Source organism: Topomyia yanbarensis, chromosome 2 (genome assembly GCF_030247195.1).
Source record: "Topomyia yanbarensis strain Yona2022 chromosome 2, ASM3024719v1, whole genome shotgun sequence".
In the NCBI taxonomy this organism is placed as follows: domain Eukaryota; kingdom Metazoa; phylum Arthropoda; class Insecta; order Diptera; family Culicidae; genus Topomyia; species Topomyia yanbarensis.
Window position 1 is genome coordinate 165,850,003 of NC_080671.1, and position 19,881 is coordinate 165,869,883.

General features: G+C 39.7%; 1 protein-coding gene across 10 annotated transcripts in view; it reads left to right on the forward strand.

The window, feature by feature from the left end:
• LOC131682014 (mucin-19) overlaps nt 1–19,881 on the forward strand; it is a 642,211-nt gene that overhangs the window by 13,182 nt on the left and 609,148 nt on the right. For all 10 annotated transcript variants that reach the window (XM_058963148.1, XM_058963145.1, XM_058963144.1 and 7 more), the window contains exon 3: nt 16,123–16,532. The gene's annotated coding sequence lies outside the window, so the exon portion shown is untranslated. The remainder of the gene's footprint in view (nt 1–16,122; nt 16,533–19,881) is intronic.

A 19,881-nucleotide genomic window follows, 5' to 3' on the forward strand; every position in this document is an offset into this window, starting at 1 on the left:
TTTTCTAATTACAAACTTCTTGATACGATAGTTGTGAGTCTGAGCGTTTGATAGCTAACTCATTTCAAATTATTCTGTATAATAATACAACAATGGGTGGCCATACCCTGTTGTGGTATTAAATTCAAACATAACTTTTTAATGCTCTTCAGGTAATGCTTGTCTCATACACGCCCACTGTCTTGAGTTCATTCGAAAACAAAATACAATGCCACGGGTTATACTGTGGCGTAGTCTACAGGATTACACGAGTGGCGGTAAAGTGTAATGTAGCTGGAAAATAAACAGGATAGTAAACAGTAATCACTGGAGCACAACCGAATGGAAGGAAAAGAGTTTACCGTCGAACCTAAAAGATGGCTATTATTGTGAAAGAGGCACCATTCATAAATAGCCCATACCTGCAGCATGGTTGCATGGTTTTGCGTCGTAATAGTATGGATTGCACTGTTACATATGTAAATGCAGCGTCGAACTAGGAAAAATAAACACAGTCTGAGTTCGCCTGTGGTGGCGGGATATTACCTTTCAAATATTTCCATATTCAACTGCATGTGTTTACCGCAGTTATCACGATTCCTTATGCCTTCCATTCCAGCAACTATTAATTCTGCCTTCTACCTCGCACATTACAATCAATCATACATGTTTGCTGCACATTTTCATGCGCTACACCCCAGAAACTACATTCTATACAAACACCATTATCACGCCATGCACACCGATGTACTCACCTTCTTCGGTCGGTCTGTCGGTCGCCGTTTTTGTTATTGTTGTTGTTGCTTACTTGCTGCAGGGTCCGATGCATTTCCGCGCCGCGGTGCAGTCAGTGAGGATTTGCAACTTTGCTTACATACTTTTTACCGCTTGTTTTTGTTTACTCACTTGCTTACTTGCCCTTTTCTTTTTAACCTACCACAACAACACGCCGCCATCGGTTCGGTGCATTTCAGGTTCGATATCCCGTCGATTGTACAGCACCCAATACACCTGGCCAAGGCTACGATGGCTACGCGTTACGACAATTATTCGTGGTTGCGTGCTCAGAGTGGTACGGCTCGGTCCGATATTATAAGCCAGTGGTTCTTCACTTTGCATCCGCAGGGTGTGATGTTTAGTGTGGGCATGATTCAATTTTGTTTTCATAAATAGTGTATAAGTATTGAAATTTGTTGTATATGGTTTTGAAATCCTATTACAGTGAATACCCAATTTTATCAGCATCCGATTTTGTCTACCTACGATTTTATCAGTATTTTGACCCGATTTTGTCTGTCTTATATGAAAATTGATAGTTGGTAGTTTGATGGGCTCTAGTAGACGAACCAAGTTGATTTCGAGTGAATCCTTTCTTGAGCATATTTTTCTTATCTTAGAGATCCGAAATTTGTGAAACTTTAATTTTTTTTTAAATTTTTCACTGTCAGGCCTCCTTAAGGAAAATTTAAACTAAATAATCAGAAAAGGTTATGAGGCGATATCTAGGGACTAAAGACGCATATTTTAAGAGCTTCGGTTTATTAAAAAGAAAGAAAAATATATGTCCCGGTTTTATAAATGTCCCCGTTTCATCAGCCCTACTGTACTGATAAAAACGGGTCTTTATTGCATTACCATTGAAAATTTAAAACTTTCTATATCGCGAATTGAAACAAATACCGAAAATTCGGATTTCAACTCACGAGGCGAAGGGGGGGGGGGAGGTTAGAGGGTAGGTGGCATGATTATGACACGTCATACATATTTTGTCATCAATACACACTTATGACACGTGTGACTTTTGTTTACATTTTTGGTAAAAACTCAATATAGTCAATCGATCTACGTAATAATTGAGAGATTAATACAGAATAAATAGAAGTATCAATTGTCTTCTCTGAATTGTTTCTACCAGTTTCAAGTTATTCACGCTCAATCTTAAAAATTCGGTTTTCTCGAAATGGGCCAAATGGCGTGTGTCATAAGATAGCACATCAGCGACAATCTAGCGTCTAAACCGTTGACTGCAACTTAAATGTCATTAACATACAAACGCTCGAGTCCTTCGCGCGGATACAGAAAGACGAACATGCAATCGCGATCATCCACGCGTATCTACGCTCAAGTTTTCGCAAACACAGAAACGCCCCGATGATTTAGTGAACGCTGTAGTACTTAGGGACCGTTCATAAATTACGTAACGCAAAAATTGCCCAAAATTGACCCCCCCTCCCCATATGTAACAAATTGTCACAAATTTTTCCATCCCCCCACCCCTGTTACGTAACAAATTCCAAGAAAAAAGATGGGTGGGTAATGTCAGAGACATAACCGGAGTGAAGTAGAATACACTTTAGACCGGTAAATTCTGCTCTGGAATAAGCAATTTCTATGCGATTTTGTCGACTTTAGCACATTCATAGTTTATTTGGAGTATTTATGGAATTATCAAGTTGACAATTTGCAACATTCTTTGAAAATATTGTTGAACTTTTATGAATGAAGGCACGCAAACGAGCGTTTGACCGTCGTCCTACTACCAGCATCAGAGAAGTAGCAGATCAGCATTTTTCGCCACATGACCTGTACCAAACAAACCGTAAGTCCACCGGAGGAAAGGCTCCCCGCAAGCAGTTGGCAACAACTCCCTGGCAACCCTATACCATCATATGGAGTTTGACAGCGACCGACATATATGGGGCGTTATAGCTATAAAGCCCCAAAGAATTATGTTCGGCACTATGCTCGATATTCAAGCATTTCACACGACGTTTTGCATCTTGTGGGATGATTTAATAATTTAATTTAATCGACATTTTGTAACTAAATACAGCTTCTAATCATTCGGCTCAAAATCAATGTTTTGCCTTTCATGGCAGTGATGCTGGCTGTACAGAGACGTCGTCCTTGACAGGGGCTGGTTGGCAACGAAGGCCGTGTAAAAGTGCCCCAGTCACGGTTAGCGTTAAGAAGCCCCATCGCTACCGAACAGAAACAGTCGCCCTGCGAAAAATTCACAGCTATCAGAAATCGAGCGGGCCTGAATTGTGACCCAAAATAAACCACAAACCAACAAGTTGTTTTCAGGACCAGCCAATTATAAAGTATTATTATTATAAATGAAATTTTCCATTGCCTTACAACCTCCCACCCCCTTTCCACCCGGCTTGAATAACTATCAATCTTGATGATGCTGTGCGGCGGGGGCACTAGTTTTTATTATAGTGGAAAATTTAGGTTTACGCGTTTTTCCCTAAAGTTTTTTAGCTGTGCTGTTTTCAAGGAAGTTGTAGTTGAATACAAAATAAAATAGTTTATTTCTGTTGTCAGGGATGGACCTTCCAACGAAAACTAGTCTGGCTTGCTTGGAATCGAATTGTATGGACCAACCACTGCTTTCACAAAATCCGTTATTTTCAGTAATTGTACATTCTACAGAATTAGTCACAACTATTTCCAATCAGCGCAAAAATCGAAGATTTTCATTCAGTACAATAGCAGATTTTCACTTTTAGAAAAACAGGCAACATTCAGGCCGAAAATTTTGAAACGGAGCACCTATATCGAAATGTTAGAAAACGTTCGATTTTTGTAAATTGAATTATTACACTAACCTGCCTACAAATCACACAAATAACTTTTTTATTTTGTGCCATTCTACTTGAAAGCGACGATATTGTTCACAAGTGGCTCACTTACCATCCAACGCTCTTGGCAAGCCACTTTCTGATGCTTGTAATAAAATTTCAATTCGATTCTTTGTCGATAAATTGATGGCCCTGAAAAGGGCCTTTTCTTTGGGCAGTTTTCGAAATTTACTTGGTGCTGGTGTATATGGTAACAGTTTTGGTGCCATCGAAGACGGCGTGCTTGGCCAACTCTTCTGACTGCAGCAAATGGACGGCGGTTTGAATTTCGCGGAACATGCTACAAACGAACTGCTGCATGCTGATGCTGGAAACGAACTGAGCGTAAGCAACAGCATGCTGAGTTTTTATACCTGACTACAGCACAACGTAAGCTCGTCCTTTTTTGTGTTGTCCTCAATGTGTTCGTCGTAGCTCCACCCCTTGGTTGGTCGACCACATATTTTTGATAAAGAACAAAATTGAAATTGTGTTTCCACTACGGAGATTATCGAACACTAAGGGTAAAGAGAGTAATGTAATACGGCACCTTTGTAAAATGTTTGAGAATTGAAACCTTTTTTGAATGCGCCTAGTAAAAATTCACTTCACTCCAGTTTGTTTCTGACCATATTTGCAATTTGCGTACTGAAATAAATCATAATTTAGGGTTTAACCCAAATAGCTCTCCAGGGAGAAACAGTCCATGAAACAGAAAATGCAAACTCATTCTTTGAAATGATTTTGGTGGCTCTGAAAAGGGCATTTTTTATAATGATACAAGTGAGTTCTACCTTTTCAACTTCCAAATCCATACAAAGTGCGTCCCTGCCGCTTCAGAGTATAGACGACATTCATTGCGGTTTTGCGCTTGGCGTGTTCAGTGTAGGTCACGGCATCTCGGATGACATTTTTCTGCACACCATCAGCATTCGTAGATTAAATTGGAGATGCATTTTACATCACCACGACGAGCCAGACGCCGACTGGCAGATTTGGTGATTCCCTGGATTTTATCACGAAGAACCTGGCGATGACGCTTGGTACGGGAACGCAAACATGATACCGCTCATTGTACCGTCCGGACGAGCATGTTGCTCGTGTGGTAAGCGAGCACCCACTGATACAAAACAAGCTCGCGTGACCTGTATATGGGTCATTCCACGCGAAGTGATCAAAAAAAGATGCAAACTTGAAATCGACCTTCACGGATTTGAACAAAATTTGGAGGAATTGTTCATCTAGGGCCAATATATAAAAACCCAAATTTTCGTGTCAATTGAACCACCCCTCGGGTCATGGGAGCACCCCCCGTTTTGGCAAATTGCCAAAACCCTTGATTTTCTTTTGATCATATTTTCGGTTCTATTTAATCTAGAATCAAACCACAAGATGGCTTTTGAAGAAAATTGTTCAAGGAGACTATAAAAAATATTATTTTTTGCCGACAGTGTTGCCAACTATGCAATTTTTTCAGTTAAATATTAAAAGTTAATTTTTCTCAAAATACGTATATTTTAATTTTGAAAATTTTAATGCCATCGCGTTCCTCAGACATTTTTACATAAAAAACACTTATCATCCCAATATAATATGAGCGCATCCTGAGATATACCGTTTTGAAGGGAAAAACTCCGATTTTCTCATATAAAAATCCATTTTTATTGGCCAAAATTGAGAAAATCTTCAAACTGTCATAAAAATCGCCCCTGATCTGCTAGAAGCAAACCAAATACGTAGTTTTTCATCATTTCTCGTCTACTTCACGAAAAATTATGTTTGAACTCAGAATACTCAAGTTGGTTTTTTAGTGTTGTGCGCTTGCGATTTTATATGGGAAATTGCGGTTTTTCTCTTCAAAACGGTGTATCTCAAGATGCGCTCATATTATATTGAGATGATAAGTGTTTTTTATGTAAAAATGTCTGAGGAACGCGATGGCATTAAAATTTTCAAAATTAAAATATACGTATTTTGAGAAAAATAACTTTCAATATTTAACTGATAAAATTGCATACTTGGCAACACTGTCGGCAAAAAACAATATTTTTTATAGACTCCTTGAACAATTTTCTTCAAAAGCCATCCTGTGGTTTGATTCTAGAGTAAATAGAACCGGAGATATGATCAAAAGAAAATCAAGGGTTTTGACAATTTACCAAAACGGGGGATGCTCCCATGACCCGAGGGGTGGTTCAATTGTCACAAAAATTTGGGTTTTTATATATTGGCCCTAGATGAACAATTCCGCTAAATTTTGTTCAAATCCGTGGAGGTCGATTACACGTGCCTTGATCACTTCGCATGGAATGACCCATATATAACATTCCCGTATGTAATGAAACGCTTACACGCTCCTTTTTGACGGCTCTGCGTGGGATATGCTGACAAATTGCGCATTTTCCTGGCTGTTTCCGAAGGATTTTCTGAAAATCCTTGTTTTGGTTTATTTATAGTAGTCGCAGTAATTCCGAAATTTAATACGATATACGTGCACAAATTTCCGATCAGATAGTGCAAAAATATTGCGATTTCGTCCAGTAGAACGGAAGATACTCGCATTTCAAACCTGGGAAAATTTCTCAACTGAAATTTTTGAAACGGGACCCCATATTGAAACGTTAGAAGTATTCTACTTCAAAATTTTTTTTCTTCGACGAAAACATGTTACGTAACGATCTAGTTAACACCCTCTCCCCCCTATGTCACAACTTGTCGTACCCCCTCCCCCCCTAAAAGCGTTACGTAATTTATGAATGGTCCCTTATAGTCTGATCAACGTGGTCTCAAGCGCCAACAAATAATCGCGAAGTCCTTACCCCCGCACATCTTAACCATAAACCGCAACCTATCGGCCCGCTGCAATTGGCCTTAAGTAGTGTTATAGTTAGTAACATTTCCCGTCTTGTCTGCAATTGTAGGGAGTGATTCTGGCAGGGACAGCTCTCAAAAAATTAGAGCATGCAGCGCTGACAATAGCAGTTACAATATTGTATTTAGATTCAATGCAATGGTAGCTTGAACAGGAACGTTACTATCTGCTTTGGAAATCTGTTGCTTCGTCGGCGTTTCTGGAGAGAGCCTGAATTCTTGATGAAACAATATGTTAAGCATTACAAAATCTCGAAAATGCTAGAAATGTAGAGGATGTCCAATAACATTATAATGGACACCTTGATTAGTTGTGACATTCGCGTTTCAACTTCGTATCATCAGAATGCGTCACTAACTTAGTGACAGGACTAAGCTAGCGCCGGATTGACGCTAGCTCCAAAAACAGGGAACAAAATTTGTGTTTCTCAGCAAACCCCTAGCCAGTAACGCGTGCGTAACGCTTTTTAGTTTTTTTATGAACATTATTTATAAAACCAAAGGTTAACTCTTGATGTTGATGTTGATGATGTTTATAGATTTAGGAACACTAGTTCACAAAATCAAAAGAGTCTGGATAGTTTCTCGTGAACTATTTCACGAAACTCGCAATTTTATTCATGAATCCATACAATCCTGGTGAGCTAATTCATGATTTCTAATGTATTAGTCACAATCCGATAGCCGTGCCCTAGAAATAGTTCACGAAATCATAGAATATTATTCAAGTATTCGTGAACTGGTTCATGATCTAGTATACTAGTCAATACTGACCATTTGTTCATTTGAATATGGTTCACAAAATCATTAAATATTATTCATGGATTCGTGAACTAATTCATGATTCCTAGTATATGACTAAGACTGGAAACGTGAGACATGGAACTGCAGGTCGCTTAACTTTATCGGGAGCACTCGCATACTTGCCGATATAGTGAACGACCGCAAGTTCGACATTGTGGCGCTGCATGAGGTGTGTTGGAAGGGGTCTACGGTGCGGGTCTTTCGCGGGAATTACACCATCTACCAGAGCTGCGGCAATACACACGAGCTGGAAACAACTTTTATGGTGGTGGGGGACATACAAAAGCGTGTGATCGGATGGTGGCTGGTCAGCGACAGAATGTGCAGGTTGAGGATCAAGGGCCGGTTCTTCAACATCAGCATAATTAACGTGCATAGTCCCCACCTCGGAAGTAGCGACGACGACAAGGACGAATTCTACGCGCAGCTGGAGCGTGAATACGATCGCTGCCCAAGACATGATGTCAAAATCGTCATCGGCGACCTTGATGCTCAGGTTGGCCAGAAGGTGGAATACAGACCGGTTATTGGAAGGTTCAGCGCCCACCAGCAGACGAACGAGAACGGCCTAAGACTAATCGATTTCGCCACCTCCAAGAACATGGCCAAAAGGAGCACCTTCTTCCAGCACCGCCTCCTGCACCGAGTAACCTGGAGATCACCGCAACAAACAGAGACGCAAATTGATCATGTTCTGATTGATGGACGGCACTTCTCGGACATTATCGACGTAAGGACCTATCGGGGCGCTAACATCGACTCGGACCACTATCTGGTGATGGTTAAACTGCGTCCAAAACTATCCGTAGTGAACAGTGTAAGATACCGGCGCCCGCTGCGGTATAACCTGGACCGACTGAGGCAAACCAACGTCGCGACAACGTACGCGCAGTATCTTAAAGCAGCGCTGCCACCGGAGGAGGAGCTCATCGATGCTCCCTTTGGGGGCTGCTGGACCAGGACTAAAGCAGCCATAAGCAACACTGCGGAGAGCGTCCTGGGATACGTACAGAGGAGTCTACGGAACGATTGGTTCGATGGCGAGTGCCAAGAGATATTGGACGAGAAGAATGCAGCACGCGCAGCGTTGTTGCTTCAAGCCACTCGTTAGTGGCTTGAAGCATCACGTCAGAAGTCATATCGACGGAAGCGAAAACAGCAGACTCGTCTTTTTCAGGACAAAAAGCGCCGCCTGGAAGAGTCTGAGAGAGAGGAGATGGAGCTGCTGTATCGCTCTCAGGAAACGCGGGCGTTCTTCAAGAAGCTGAATGACTCTCGCAACGGTTTCGTGCCGCGGGCCGAAATGTGTAGAGACAAGGAAGGTGGCATCTTGACGGACGAACGTGAGGTGGTCGAAAGGTGGAGGCAATACTACAATGAACATCTGAATGGTGCGAAGGCGGACAATCGGGCGTTCGAAGAGGACGATTATGCCAGTGTCGCAGCCGACGCGGATGTACCGGCGCCCACTATGAATGAGGTTAACGAGGCTATTCAACAGCTCAAGAACAACAAGGCGGCTGGTAAGGATGGTCTAGGATCGGAACTCTTCAAGGTGGGTCCGGAGAAACTGACGGAAAGCGTGCACCGAATAATCTAAAGAATCTGGGATAGAGAACAGCTACCGGAGGAGTGGAACTAAGGGGTCATCACCCCGATATACAAGAAAGGCGACAAATTGGACTGTGAAAATTACAGAGCGATCACAGTGACAAATGCCGCTTATAAAGTGCTCTCCCAGATTCTGTTCCGGCGCCTATCACCGCTGGTAAATGGATTTGTCGGGAGTTATCAGGCTGGTTTCATCAACGGCAGATCAACAAACGATCAAATCTTTACTACACGGCAAATCCTCCGAAAATGTCGTGAATTCCAGGTCCCGACACATCACCTGTTCAACGACTTTAAAGCCGCATATGACACGGTGGACCGTGTAGAGGTATGAAAAATGATGGACGAGAACGGCTTCCCTGGAAAGCTGACAAGACTGATTAAGGCTACGATGGATGGTGTAAGGTATTGTGTCAAAATTTCGGGCGGCCTCTCGGGTCCATTTGAAACACGCAGGGGACTAAGACAAGGCGATGGGTTGTCCTGCCTGCTGTTCAATATAGCGCTGGAAGGTGTGATGCGAAGAGCGGGGTTCAACATTCGGGGCACGATTTTCACGAGATCCGGACAGTTCGTGTGCTTCGCTGACGGCATGGACATAATCGGTAGAAACAAGGAGACGGTAACAGATCTGTATACCCGCCTGAAGCGCGAAGCAGCACGAGTAGGACTGAAGATAAATGTGTCTAAGACGAAGTACATGCTGACTGGCGAAACCGATCGCGATAGGGAACGATTGGGCCGTAGTATTACGATCGACGGCGACGAGTTCGAGATGGTTGACGAGTTCATCTATCTAGGCTCATTGGTGACAGCGAACAATGGCGTATTATCTCTGGAAGTCGTTCCCGGTGGCTGGACCAAGTGGAGCATAACCTGGCGAGTATCGGGCACCTGAGAGGTTGGAGACAAGTAGCAACTGACCGAGTGACGTGGCGGAATATTGTGGCACAGATTAAATCATGATAATATGATGTATAATCAGGAAATATAATATAATATAGTATATGACTTACGATCTATCTTGCGTGTTTGTGATGTTAAGAAGTATTTTCTTTTTTATTTCGACTAATCGTCGCTGTTGTGCTATCTTATGACAAACGCCATTTTGGAGTAAACTGAGTTAGATATGCCACATTACTTGTCTAAAAAATCTCTACAAAGTGGCGTTTACAGAATTATGACATTTTACTTGGTCACTGAGATATAGTGAGAAACGTGCTGAAAGATTCTTTATTTTTTGCTTCAAATGACTGTATCTGGGGATTGGCTCAAATTATATTAATGTATAAGATATTTTTATATGTAAAACTATCTGAAAAACACAATGGCATAATTATTTTCGAAGCAAAAATGCACGAATTGTGGGAAAAATGCAATTTAAGTTTTAAACTGGAAATATAGCATATTTGGCTACAGTGTTGCCAAACCAAAAAATAACTATTTTTTCTAGATTTCCTGACTCATTTTCTTCAAAATGCATCTAACCGATTGTTTATATACCAAATGAAGTTAAAGATATGAAGAAAAGTTAATAATTGATGATTTTTTTCTATGGAAAATTTTCCATGCACGATTATGACACGCCATACAAATTTTGTCATCAATACACACCTATGACACGTGTGAGCGTGACTTTCGTTTACATTTATAGTAAAAGCTCACAACATAGTCAACTGATCTTCGTAATATTTGAGATAATAATACTGAATAGATAGAAGCATCAATTGTCTTCTTTGACTAGTTTATACCATTAATAAGTTTCAAGATATTCAATCTCAAACTTTAAAAATCGTTTTTCTCGAAATATGCAAAATGGCGCTTGTCATAAGATAGCCCAACAGCGACGTAATATCTTTTTTACTTCAACGACATTTATTTAGCTAGAGATTATTGCACGGAAAAAAGCATTCCCATAATAACGAATAAACATTTAGGAACACTAGTTCACAAAATCAAAACAGTCTGGATACCTTCTCGTAAAATTTTCCACGAAATTCGGAATTTTATTCATGAATTCATTCAATCCTCTCTTGATTATTAATATATTGGTCACGATCCAATAGCCGAGCTCGAGAAGCAGTCCACAAAAGCATCGACTATTATTCATGTATTCGTGAACTGGATCATGATTTCTAGTACAATTGTAACAGTAACCATTCGTGGTCATGAAATAGTTCACGAAGTCAAAGAACATTATTCATGTATTTGTGAACTGGTTCATGATTCCTAGTATGATAGTCACGACTGACCATTTGTTCACGTGAATATAGCTCGCAAAATCAAGAAATATTATAGATTCATGAATTAGTTCATGATTCCTAGTACATAACCTACGATCTATCTTGTGTGCGTGTAACCTGGTCATAGAATTTTCACGTGAACTATTTCACAAAATTTTGAGTATAATTCGTAGAATCATTTTTGTTTTATGCACTATTCCATGAAATGTCATATAAGTCCAGCTACTAGCGACAAGATGCATAAGCAGTAATCATAAGAAAATTCTTAGAACGTAGAACATTGTCATTCATTTAATAAGGGTCAGTGTGATGTCTGAACAGAAAAAGACTGCGCTGAGCACCAAAAATACATTATAGAGCCACAAATCGTGTTTATGGTATAGTTCACATAACAAGATACCGCCAATGCGTCACATTTTTCTGCTCCTGTTCATATTGACACGTTTCCGATAATAACCAAACAATAACAAATCGCGATAAGGCGAAGAGAAATTACAGATATAATAATACTGCTGATGTTATGAATATGAGTCACGCCACTCCACGTGTCAAATTCGAAAATAATCTTTAAAGTAAAATATGAAGATAACGTGCAAATAAATTACAAAATCGTGACTAAGATCCTAAAATCAAGAACTTAAATCAAACTGGTCGTGACAAAAACATCAATCTTCGTGACTAAAATCCTGAAATACTCGTGACCAAATTATCACGATAACGTGAATAGGAATTACGACTAAGATCCTGCAATCATGAGCATAAATCACGCAACTCTGTCAGAAAAATCCGACATTAAACTCATGGTCGTTCTAGGCGAGGATTTGTGAAGAATTGTTTGCCGGCGTCGGCGGTAAAACATGATGATGAGTTATGTTCTACCATAGACCATGCGGTAGACTTGGGTACAACGCCCAACTCCTACTTAGCAAAAGGCAAAGAATTCTTCACATTTCCTTTCGATCATGTCCATATGAGCCTGCCTAGTCCTAGTTTTCCTTTCTAAGTTTATAACTGATTCGCTCTAGAATACCTATCCGTCTTTCAATTTCATTGCTTTCGTTTCTCTTAGTCTCAAATTTGCCGAAAATAGCCAACAAAATCGATACAGTAGAACCTTGCGGCAATTAAAACATACTAATTCAGTTTTTGAGTGAATGGTCACTCGGAAAAGAAAAGATCTTGTTTAGTTTTTGAGCTTTCTTTAAACTCTGGGTAGCCGGCTACCGAGAGTAACCTATGTTTTATAAACAAAGGTTATTTGAACTCCAAACTGCCGACCGTGGTTGTATTACTTAGAAAAGTTAATCTCATCTGCATAACTAACCTATTAACTATTTATTGGAACAGTATTTAAACTGGTTTCGTTATTTAAGCGCTACGATATATTTATAGTGTTGAAAGCCACCGAATGATAGCATGTAGCATGTATGATCAAACAGGATAGCGTGAAATGTTATAGGTCAAGAAAAGTATTTAGTACTGAAATGTCAGTAGTACACGCGTCAACGAACGATAAAAACGATAATCGATGAGCGTTTCAAGGTAGAGTAGAATGGTTACTATAGGTATAGGGCATTATCTTTGCTATGTTATTGTAGAGGTCGCTCATCTTGTGTGAATTAGATACACGGTAGAGAACATCGTAGGCGACTGTCATTTCCGCTGTTACCCTGGTTCAGTTGTATTTGTTACGGCGTCATTTATGTATTCGCGTGTTGTTCTGCGAAAACGCATTGTCTTTCGTCCTCTGTACAGTACATTTAATCAATGTAAAAAATGTCAAGTTAGTTTTTTCTTACGTAAACATTAATGGTAAACACGAGTTTTGTGTTAGTTTTTCGAAATTTTTGTTTTCGGAAAAATACGGATATCAACATGAAACATACTGCTTAGGGGAACGATACGTCAGCCGTTTGGGGGGCACTATAGCTCACTACTGATCGTCTCACAACTAATCAACCACGTGAACCGGAATAAACAGCTACAATTCCACACTCTGGCGACGACGAGGATACCGAAGAAGTCATTCGCAAGTACAAAGTCAGATGCAGCTGCCGAAACAACATTTCCTTTCGCTGTTTTATTATTTTTCACATCATTTGCCACTTCTCATTTTCTTACCTGAATGACGTCAATTTGATTGTTAAATAATCTTTAGTATCATTACTCTTCAAATAAAAATTGAACAAATGATTTTCTTTCGGCGTGTACATTGTTTAATTTAACAGGACTTATCGTACACACAGATTTTAAAAAACATCGAAAAAAGTACTTTTGCCTTATTGCATTTAGCTTGAAAAATATTTGGCCAGGAATAAAACCATTATTGCTAAAACGATGCCAGATGTATAATCTTTCAAATGAGCACTTGTTTGTAAAAATCAGTGCAAAAACACCATCGCACGAGCTCGCCAAAGATAACTGACCTACTTGACCCCACTCTACTCTACTTATAACCTAATGCACCGAATACACGACCAATTTGGAGAACCTAGTGATCCGTTATTATCGATACTAACCATATTAAAATTGTATTGGAACTTATCTCCGATCAACTATTCATGGTTAAGGTAGTTTCGTCAGGCCTATATCCGTTCGCACCCTCTCACTCTTCTACTGACAGGAGTATGCTGATAGTACCTAATCGACACCGGTCTGAGAACCAAATGTCATCAATAGACAAACTTTATGTCTTTTGAGTTAAGTAAACTCATAGCATTAGAATCGTTATTGCCGGCCACGATCATCTTCACCGATCCTTAGGATAGGGTAGGAAATGTTGACGTAATTCCTACTTAAGGAAGGTCACCGACTCATCGACGCTTCCATAGGTATTACGAAGTTGGATTGAATGACAGGTATAGTTCTAGGATTCGCCACAAGCAGGCAATGCGGCCATAAAATGAATATGTTTTTATGCGGTGGGAGGGTTAGTCTCCGAGTATACGAATACTCAGAGCAAAAGCATTTTTAATTTTATTGGGAGCAAAAGTATATGTTGTTTTGATAAGAAGAGCGAGTAAAGGTTCTTTAACCTAGGTTTATTAGCCGGGGCAAGGTGGTATACCACTCTGCCAATTGTTATTCATGTTCTAGTATTAATGATTGTTTTGATTGATTGCCGTTCAACTTTAACGCTTAAGCTGGACGTCTGTTCTCTGAGCCTAAATTTATGTGTCTTCTCAGTTTTGCACGACCCAAAGGGAACTTGGCCTTAGTCCCACTACTCTGCCATCGATGTTACATGAATGATTTCGTTATGGAATATTGTTCCTTTAGGGTCCATTTACAAACCATGTCTCGTAGAAAAGACACGAATTTTTAGTTTTTATATCGGTAATTTATGTTATGTCACGCTCTTATCCAACTGTCAATATGCGACATCTTAGGGACCATCCATAAATGACGTAGCATTATATGGGGGAGGGGGGAGTCTTGTAATTTGTGATGATGTGACGACAGGGGAGTAGGGGGTCATGTCATGCTACGTAGCTTTTTTAAAGGGAATAGGGGTTGACCTGATGTCACGACAATTTTACGAGTTTCATCTAACTGACATCGTTTTTTATAATTTTTTATTTTTTACGGGGACAAGCGGAGGGGTAGGGTTACCGTCAAGCTACGTAATTATCAGGGGGGTATTTAGAGTTTTGTGACGAAATGCTACGATGGGGGGAGGGGGGTGTTGAAAATCATTCAAAAAATGCTACGTCATTTATGGATGATCCCTTATATGAACGGCCCCTTGGTGATATATTTAGAGCAGACAATCCAATTAAAAATAATCCGTCCAAAAACGAAAAAAGGACAAGTTCACACAAAATGAAATTTCGAAGTTAAGTGTATTCAGATTTAAAATCGCAGGGATACGGACTAGTATACCTAAATTCAAATCTACCCGTAATATCAAATCGATCGAACAATGAAAGTGATATGAGCACAAACACAGAACTATTAGTGTAATGCGTTATTTAATCCACTTTACAGTGAGCTTACCGTCCTCCGAATAGTTCCTGAAATTAGGTCTACAATATCGTATTGCAAACGCATGTTGAGCACCTCTGGTGCACAGTTTCGGTTCGATTGGCAGGGGTCACCGGCGTGGCGTCGTCACCGTCATCGGCGGCTGCATCGTTTACTTTCAAACCCCCCCGGGTACCGCCAGGAAGCCAGTTACACTTGCAGAAAATAAGAGCCACACACACACTGCACCCATCATCACCCGCGCGATCCACCCGTTCCGTCCCGTTTCTCTGACTGCGGCCGATGCAGTTGTAGCTGAGGTCAGTACGATGGTACTTACTCTTGTTTATTTCCTGCCGCCAATGTACGCAACAACACCACAAGTAGGCTTCAGTTACTGGCAATTTACATCGTAGCGGGGAACGTCTTTGGACAGCCGGTATCCGTGGAATATTTTCAGCAGCTATTCGAAGTATCTCGATCCTCACTGTTCCCGTCTAAAAATGCTAATAGTTCCAGACGCCGACCGGGGATTACTGCGTCGTTAGTCGCTCGCCCTTCCAACTCCTATTCTATACAGTGCAACTGTGGAAGTACTAGAAGAGTGGCGTGCAGTTTCGAGATTGAGATTCTAATTCGTTGCATGTTGGGATAGGTCGCGTGTAAACGCTGTCCGTGTGTATAGGTATGTAGAAAGGAGAAAAAAACAACATCACCGTCTGCAGGAAGATATCAGTTTCGGTGTTCAATTTTGTTTCACGATGATGGACTTGGGCGCATTCGCACATACTAGTTGCAGTCGGTGCTGAAATTCATGAGCCGTAGCAAAAAAAAACGTGCAAACTATAATCGGATTTAATTCTCGATTAATTATGCATACATGTATTAGGGTACGTTTGCGGAATGGAATAACTTAGTTGATCAATGAGTTAATGCATCGTACTGTGTATTATTAACCATTTAAAACAATCAACTTTTGATAACAATTTATCTTTTGTTTTTTTTTCTTCTCTTTCTCTCTTCAGGATCGATTGAGTGCAAAATAATGGATCATTAATTGTCTACTTCGAAGGTGACGCCTTGAAAGAATTATTCGTACAAGCCAAGATTGTCGAAACAACTTCAAACCTTTTTCGAAAAGCAGTAATCAAATTGTGTTAGCAAACAACGTGTGTTATCTAGAATTAGGAGAGTAGGAAATATCAGTGTGGTATGTGCAAAGTTTCATGTGTTACATGGTTATAGCATAAGTGTTTAGATAATTGGTCAATTGTGGTAGAAAATAGTTTGAAACGTCAAATGTGTCTACTCGTGAAAATGTGCATACAGTATTGTTCAGTGTGAAATAAGTACTGTGTTATTGTTTTTGAGGGAAACATTCGAAGTTGCTGATTATTTGTTGTCGTCTGAAGCATTGGCAGAAAAGTTCTGAAAGGTAAGTTATTTTATCTCCAATCAGATGTTTATTTTTTGCTCGACATCCAGCGTACTTGTTTAAATTTGAATACCGTAAAAACGTGCTTAGTCCCACGAGGGGCATAAAGAAACTGCAGAAAAAACTTCAAAACATAAAGAAACTATTTTTTCAACATTTATCCGCAATGGCGAAACTTGCAACCGGTGTCGATTTTATCGTCGTTTTCATTATCATCAGACGTATACCGCGCTAAGTAGCGAAGAGGGACATTCTATAAAAAGAGAGCAGCGAAGTTCGGAGTTTTCTTCGCTGCTGCGGCGAATATTGTGAGTCCTTTTTCTGACCCAATCAGTACGACCGCAGTATCCTCGCCGATGCGATGGTAGCTTTAACAAAACTCTTTCTCTCCCAACGCTAACCACGCGCGTCCGGTTTTTGTCCTACCTGTTGTGTCTACCTCATCCGGCTTCGTTTATGGGACAGAGCTGCAACCCTCAAATTCCTTTTCCTTTAACCAATCTGGTCCCCATATATTCGACATTATATGGACCTACCGCTACAGTGGCTGTCTGTGCCATTCCCGTTCTTGGGAAGTTTGATAAAATCATCTCTTTTTCCCCTCAATGGATTAAAATTACTCTGATGAAGCGTAAAATTGTTTCTGTGAGGTTTGGTTTTTCTTTTATATTATTTTTTTTGGTTCCGGACGGACGAATCATTTCACTATACGTTTACGAGAGAATGGCAAATGTCTGTTTCGGTTTTTCCTGTTGGTCCCCCGGGTACGGAAAAGGTAACCAACCATGTGTTAAGAAATCCAATTATCATTACTATTTTGCCAGTTTGGTTAGCCCCCAAGTAATGCAAAGTTAATCCAACCTAGCGGAAAGGATAGAGACGAGTTGTCCTTTGAATTTGGAATGAAAATGTTAGCACTGTCATATGCCAGAGTTTTTGGTGGGATGGTAATGATTTTGTCAGGCCTTTTAATTCAAAGCCCTGCCAAACTATTCAATTATGGAAGGTTAGTCTCTGAGCGGAATAGGAGTGCTATTTCATGTTTTCGGCAAATACCTTTAAAAAGGATGCCCTGTGGGGAGTTATTATTTAATCTCTTACTACGTAGAGCTTCTCCAGAAATCATATTCGGCTCAGAATTTAGTTTCTTGCGACAATAATTAATAACAGAACATTCAGGCACCAAATAAACGCCGAGCTTGACGATATTTTCTGTTATTTTTTTATTCAGTTCGTTTTATTTGGCCCGCAATATTGCGGTAGCTTTGAAGGTGTGAACTTCCTTTACATTTGCATTTTTTACAATTCGTAGAGCTAAAATGTCTAAGACTAGTTGAATTATTTCGATAGTAAGGAGAACTGTTTTAAGGCTAACTTAAAACTGGGAATACAGATTTATAGTTTCTTTCTATATTCAAGGGAACGTTTCTTAGAGAAATACCTAAAACTAGGACTTATTTTCATTTGAAATTTGATAATTTTAGTGCCAGTCACCATAGACGAAAAGGTAAAGACGAAACGGTCTCACAGCGCGTTTTTGGTGCGGATCGGCACCACACCGTGTTGTCAAGGTTGGCAATGACTGGTTGGTATATAAAACGCTTATAACGCAACCTTCTACTCGCTACATCGCTTATCGGAATTGAGAGGGTAAGTCGCTGGTATCATAATTCACGCGTCGTATGTTCGATCCCAACTCAGGAAGAATTTTTGGAGGTCAGTACGATCGTATCACTCCTGCAATTGTTGTTTGCTGTATGAGTCGGCTGCAAGGTCTGTCGTAACAAAAGGTCAAGTTCCGCAACGGAATGTAGTACCAAGGTTTTGCTTTTTTATGGGAGAACGTTGCATGGTCATTTTAGAGAATCCTCTAACGGGGCTTGGAATACAATTAGGGTTGTAGCATCGGTACTGAAAATCCCAGGAATGACGAATTTTGTGCCAACTCGAACAAATATTGGCAGCACCCTCTCAGACTTTAATGAAACTTTCTGTACATGAGAACTTTGTCATAAAAAGCCACTTTGCATACTTTGTTTTTCCAAAAATGATCTAGACTGTTTCTTGAAAAAGGTTAAACTATTTTCACTAATTTTCTTCAAATGACTATAGTCTAAAATAGACAAATCCCGCAAAAAATGTTGTAGGAGATTTGCACAAAATTAGTCAAATTTTTGAAGAAAATGTTGAAAAAATTCTTCATCGACTCCTACATTGAAAAAAATCGGTTTAAAAAATTTAAAGTCGATTTACAAAAAAACCTATCTTTGAGTTGGATGAAATTTTCTCCAGGATAGCTAATTATGTTCCATACCCACCGTCAAAAATTCAAGTTAGACACTTTTAATGAAAAAAAGTTAATTGAAAAAACTTTTCCTTGTCCAAACTGAATTTTTTTCAGTGTATTTTTATCGAAAACTAAACCAAGGAAAGTCATAATCATATCAGAATCCAATTTTCCAACGGCTAGTTTCCTGATACATGCAAAAAGTATCAGTAATGATTTTTTTTATTCATATCGTTTATTTGATAGGTACAAATGCGTTAGCTTGGCGGTGCCAAATTCTTTTGTTTTTACATTTTGGATATCTTAAAACTAGGAGGTTACAATGTTGAAATATTTTTTTTATAAAAGAGAAAAATTTCACAGCTATTTTAATACTAGAAATAAGATTCTATATACAAGAGAGGGGGCAAAGATTTTTTTTTTTTTGAAAATTTTTAAAACAAGGAATTCAGTTTGATATACAAGAGGGGGAGTAGTTTTTTACGAATTATTTTACAGTTATCTTAAAACTAGCAATATAGTTTGGTACACAAAAGGGGGAACAAATATTTATGAGAAATTTCACAGATGTCTTAAAACTAGGAATACAAATCTATTTACAAGATGGAGGACAAAAGTTTTAACAAAGAGTAAAAATTACAGCTATCTTAAAACTAGGAATACGGAATACAAATTTGATTGTTTATCGGAGACTTATGCTTGGTCAAGATATTCAGAGGGGGGCTTATTCAGTAATGAATTTGGTATATCATCTCAGACTGGACTGAAACGAGGCCGAAGGGATTCGTTTGACGGAGATCTGGTACTAGAACACTTAGCGCACGACCAGACAACATGTTTAATATCGCGATATCCGCGACTACAAGCGCAGAAACAGCTCTCCACGACTCCAATGCGCCGGAGATGGGCATACTACGTATAATGATTGTACATGACCTGAGATATAACCTGAATGAAGTCATGACCCTTATCCATTCTCTTGTTGATACCTTTGAGATTCCTGAACTTCCATCGCTCCACGAAATTTGCCAATTGTCGAGCGTCTTCTGAGAAGAAATATTT